The sequence below is a fragment of the Macaca fascicularis genome, chromosome 10 (genome assembly GCF_037993035.2).
Source record: "Macaca fascicularis isolate 582-1 chromosome 10, T2T-MFA8v1.1".
Lineage (NCBI taxonomy): Eukaryota > Metazoa > Chordata > Mammalia > Primates > Cercopithecidae > Macaca > Macaca fascicularis.
Window position 1 is genome coordinate 54,494,888 of NC_088384.1, and position 6,000 is coordinate 54,500,887.

A 6,000-nucleotide genomic window follows, 5' to 3' on the forward strand; every position below is an offset into this window, starting at 1 on the left:
CTCCACGTGCACGCTGGGGGAAGTGGGTGGAGCCAGGAGGAATTCGTGCCTTACGAAGTGTAGGAGCCTGCTCTCTTCAGCTCATGTGGTGACCCAGGAATCAATCTGGGAGGTGGTGGGGGCTGGTTACCAGAAACTCCATCTCTCATTGCTGAGTTTATTTTTTCCTTTTTGCCCAATAAAACCCTGCTCTACTCACCCTTCTATGTGTCCATGTGCCTGACTTTTCCTGGTCCAGTAACAAGAACCTGGGTTTTAGCTGAACTAAGGAGCAAATCTGCAACACAGTAGCTCACTGCTCTGCGTTCTCTAAAGCTGACCTCCTAATACATCACATATTTCATGTTTTATCTAGTCAATTATTTATAGATACTTTGTAAACATTTTGGTATATTTCTCATGTAAAATAGGCTGCCTTGAGTCAAGGGAAGCTTAATGAATAGGTGAGTTTCTTTATTTTGGGGAACCGTCTTGTTTCCTTAAAGGCAGAAAGGTGTTTCACAAGAGAAACTAAAAAGGACAGAAGGTTTCGAGCAAAGAAAGTTTGAATTTATCTTGCTACACGTTTAATTGTAATTTATTTGTGGCTAATGTCTGCTTTTTGTTCCTAGAGACACTTCCAAAGCAGGACCCAGTCCTATGGTACTATGCTTGAAGGCAAAAGCAAACAAACCCACAAACAAAAACAGTGCTGGGAGGCAGAAAACCTTTTTTCTTTTTTCTTTTTCTTTTTCTTTTTCTTTTTTTTTTTTTTTTTTTTTTTTGAGACAGAGTTTTGCTCTGTCGCCCAGGCTGGAGAGTAGTGGTGCAATTTCAGCTCACTGCAACCTCCGCCTCCTGGGTTCAAGCGATTCTCTTGCCTCAGCCTCCTGAGTAGCTGGGATTACAGGTGCACACCACCACGCCCAGCTAATTTTTGTATTTTTAGTAGAGATGGGGTTTCACCATGTTGGTCAGGCTCGTCTCAAACCCCTGACCTTGTGCTCTGCCCACCTCGGCCTCCCAAAGTGCTGGGATTACAGGTGTGAGTCCCTGTGCCCGGCCCAGAAAACCTTTTTATAGCTTCTAGTTTAAAAGAGTCTGTCAGTCTGCTAAGGCTAGACTTTGACTTAAGAGTTTTTACATTGTTTGTTTGGATGAAAATTAGTTTTATTCTCAAAACAACACACAATTTAACTTTTTAAACACAAGAAACTTTGAGTACATGTTAACATATAAACAGATATCTTATTCACAATCATCCATTCCAGTTGCTCACACCCCAAAATAAATGCTATAGATTGTAAGAATTTAATTGACATTGCTCACATCGTATTTTCTGTTTACCATTTATTAGCTGTGTCTAACGGTGAGCATTAATTAACCTCTCTGTGACTCAGTTTACCCCTCTATAAAATAGGGGTAATACACTGCCTATCTCATTGGGTTGTTTTGAGGATTAAATGAGTTAATACATGTGAAGAGCCTTGGACACTGCAAACAGTCAATAAACATTAACTGTTATTATTATATTAACTATATATGTTTTGTGTTTAAATACATTTTTCTGTTTTTCTGTTTCGGATTCTAAAATACTAGAATCTGGGTCCTCTGGCTGTTTAATTTGCTCTGTTTGTCAGTAAATGCAGGTGTTCTGAGCCTTGGAAATCAGTAAACATCATTTGTTTTATTGAAATGTAGTGGGTTTTCTCTTCTTTTTTTTTTTTTTCGAGATGGAGTCTGGTCCTGTTGCCCAGGCTAGAGTGCGGTGGGGGTGCAACCTCAGCTCACTGCAACCTCCACCTCCTGGGTTCAAGCAATTTTCCGGTCTCAGCCTCCTGAGTAGCTGGGATTACAAGCTCGTGCCACTGTGCCTGGCTAATTTTTTGTATCTTTAGTAAAGATGGGGTTTCACCATGTTGGCCAGGCTGGTCTTGAAACCCTGACCTCATGATCCACCTGCCTTGGCCTCCCAAAGCACTGGGATTACAGGCAAGAGCCACCACACCTGGCCAAAATATAGTGTTTTTTAATCTCTTAAGCAGAATATCTTAAAAATGTTTTATTAGTAGAAAATACTTATATGTCATATATTTTCTGAACTAATATCTTTCCAAGACACTGAACAGCAATTTTAGCATATCCTAGGACCCTGTGGCTGCCTAGGCTGTATTTGATGCTAAATATTTCAGCCCCCAAATCCTATACTTATTCTTTAATAGAATTTCAATAGCAGCAACGTGACTGATGCTAAGGGGACTATTTTAATAGACTCCTCAAATAGTTTTTTGAGAGGCAACAGGTCTAAAATAGTCATGTAATGAAACACCCTTATTCTTTTTTTTTTTTTTTTTTTTGAGATGGAGTTTTGTTCTTGTTGCCCAGGCTGGAGTACAATGGCATGGTCTCAGCTCACTGCAACCTCCACCTCCCAAGTTCAAGCAATTCTCATGCCTCAGCCTCCCAAGTAGCTGGGATTACAGGCATGTGCCACCATGCCCGGCTAATTTTTGTATTTTTAGTAGAGATGGGGTTTCGCCATGTTAGCCAGGCTGGTCCCAAACTCCTGGCCTCAGGTGATCCACCTGCTTCGGCCTCCCAAAGTGCTGGGATTACAGGCATAAGCCACTGCGCCCAGCCAACAGCCCTATTCTTTAAGAGTTATACAAAAAGCACCGATTCACTCATTCAGTACATTTATGCTAGGCATTCACTAGGAATTGAAGATACAGTGACACATAAGACAGAAGAATTTTCTGATCATATGGAGCTTCCATTTGTCTGTAAGAAATGCAACAACCAGTAAACAAATAAACGAACAAGTTAGTATCAGATATCCATACATGCTATGAAAAGAATAAAGCAAGAAAATGTAACAAAGTGAAACATGGGGTGAAGAAGGGTTGGTGCATAATTTTGATTGGGTGCCCAAGAAAAGCCTTACAGAAGAGGTGACTTTGGAGCCAAGAATTTAATGACAAAAAAGCAGTTCTGCAAAGATATGAAGGCAGAGCATTCCAGGCAGAAAGGACAGCAAGTACCAACGCCCTAAAGTGGGAACAAACTTGTATGTTCCAGGAATGGAAATAAGTCCCAAGTGCCTGAAGGAGTGAGCCAAGGAGATAATTATCAAAGAGAAAGACACAGAGAGAAGTAGGGAGTGATATCATACAGGGACATGATAAGGAGGTGGCATTTTATCTGAAGGACAAGAGGAAGACATTGCGGTCCTAGGTGACAAGCTCTGATGGATGTTTTAGAAGAAAAAACTATCCTGGCTGACATGTGAGGAACAGATTATACAGCATCATGAGTGGGAGCAGGGGCCAGGCATGGTGGCTCATGCCTGTAATCCCAGCACTTTGGGGGGCCAAAGTGGGCAAATCACCTGAGGTCAGGAGTTCAAGACCTCCTGACCTCATAGCCTGGCCAACATAGCAAAATCCCATCTCTACTAAAAAATACAAAAATGAGTCATGCGTGGTGGCAGGCACCTGTAATCCCAGCTACTCAGGAGGCTGAGGCAGGGAATCGCTTGAACCCGGGAGGCAGAGGTTGCAGTGAGCCAAGATCTCACCACTGCACTCCAGCCTGGGTGACAGAGCGAGACTCCATCTCAAAAAGAAAAAGAGTTGGAGCAGGAAGAACAGTTTGGAGACAGTTGCAGTCAACTTGGTGAAGGATAGATAGTGTGACTCAGCTGAGTGCAGAAGCAATGGAGATAAATTATATGGGCAGATTTAGGGTATGTTTTAGAAGTTTAACAGTATTGACTCCGTGTTAGAGAAAAGCTAGCTTGCTTGCTTGAATATAATTATCGTTTTGCTTGAGTCTGGAGATTATTCACTAAAACAGCCTTGGGAAAACAGGACCTTCAACAGAAATAAAAGATACAGACCAACAACTCTGGGAATGAGCTAACTGGCCTCATAAGAACAGGTTGATGGCCCCTGCAGAAGGTCACAGGCGTTAACGCAGAAAGCAATGATTAACTGCCTGCCTGAGATTGTGCACATTTCACAAGAATGTTTTGCTATCACTTCCCTTCATTACTCTTAAAAACCTCTGATCTAGGGGGCAATTTGTAAGGGTGGTCTTTGAATGCTAATTCACTGCCCTCCCCAGGTGTCTGGCTTCTTGAATAAGGCTAACTTTCCTTCCATCAAAGCTCTTTTCCTGAGTTTTTGTCTTTCAAGTGATGAGTGGCCCAGTTACAGAAGTGGTGCAAGTAGAAATGGAGATGGACTGAACACAGGGGTAAGAGAAAGGACAGGGTCAAAGATAACTTCTTGTTTTGGAGCGAGACCAGCTGAGTGATTTGGAGATTCCAGTTATAGGGATGGAGAAAACTGGGGACAGAGGAGATTTTTGGAGAGAATCAAAGTCTCTCCCCAACCCCTTGCATGCAAACCTGTATATGTGGTAATATCTTCAAATCGGGTGCCTATATATGAAACATTAAATGTATTTGTCTAAGAGTAAAGAGCGAGTCATGTTTGATATGGAATGGGAAGTGAGCATCATCCCTCACAAATGATAGAAAGGTGGGAAGTAAAAGAACTGGAAAGTGAGAATTCTTTACTTGCCAGTGACTTACTTTCCCTAGGGCTCAACAATCAAAAGCATTTCTTGTTTTCCTTAACGATCTATGTCCCTTTTTATTTCCTGGTTCATATCCCCCAAAATAGTCACTGTTCCTTGGCACTGTGTAATACATTACATTCTGCTGATAAAGCTCTTGGGAAAAAGAGGAAATGAAAAGTAAGAGCTTATAGAAGGCATCAGTGAGGACAATAACAGTAGCAAACCAAGACTAGCTGGTCACCTTCTCACCAGCGGTCTTTGTCTAGGTAGATGAACGAGGTGCTATCGAGACATAATGTGGCAGAAAACACAAGATGCTGCCATTGGTTTGACAAAAGAGAGAAATGAATTTCTACTTTTCCTGCTATATATAGATGCAGATTCCATATACTATGTTTAAACCACTATATTTCCAAAGAGTATGAACACTAGTGCCCCAGATATCATAAGAAAAAAGCTAGGTTATGAAGAAAGCCAAGAGGAAGTGCAAACCAAAGAAAATGAGATTTTCTATAAGAAAACTAGGTTTTCCTAGGTCATTGGTTCTTAAAGTATGGTCCCTGAAATCTGTGAGACGTGCAAATTATCTGCTCCACCTGAGGTCTACAGAACCAGAAACTCTGGGATTGAAGTCCAGCAATCTGTGATTTAACAAGTCCTCCAGGTGATTTTGTTGTATGCTAAAGTTTAAGAACCCCTGCCCTAGGTAATAGTGGAAGAAGGTTATTAGCACATGAGAGTGAAATTGAAGTCCAACATTAAATAATACAAAAATTTAACATCAGTCATAATACAGTGAAGGTATGTGTACATATAGCAAAGACTCACATAGAAGCAGATGTTTTAATTATGGTTTCCCATCAGAAATTGAAAATATGTCAGATTATTAGCTTTCTAGGTCTTAAATAAATGCATGTACGTTTGAAAAAAATGGGGGCTGGCAATTTTAAACTTTAAAATTAACTGTTTTTATAGTTTTTCCTCCCTTAAAATAAGACTTTATTTATGAGGACCAGGCACGGTGGCTCACGCCTGTAATCCTAGCACTTTGGGAGGCCGAGGAAGGTGGATCACGAGGTCAGGAGATCAAGACTATCCTGGCTAACATGGTGAAACCCTGTCTCTACTAAAAATACAAAAAAATTAGCTGGGCGTGGTGGTGGGCTCCTGTAGTCCCAAATGCTGGGGAGGCTGAGGCAGGAGAATAGCATGAACCTGGGAGGTGGAGCTCACAGTGAGCCGAGATCGCGCCACTGCACTCCAACCTGGGCGACAGAGCAAGACTCCATTTCAAAAAAAAAAAAAAGATTTTATTTATGAGATGTTTACATTGAAGCAAAGCTGTTTTTGTTAATGGACTTGATGTCTTTTATTTTTTTCCTAGGCTTTTCAATTAAGAATATAAAACAAGGCCGGGCGCGGTGGCTCAAGCCTGTA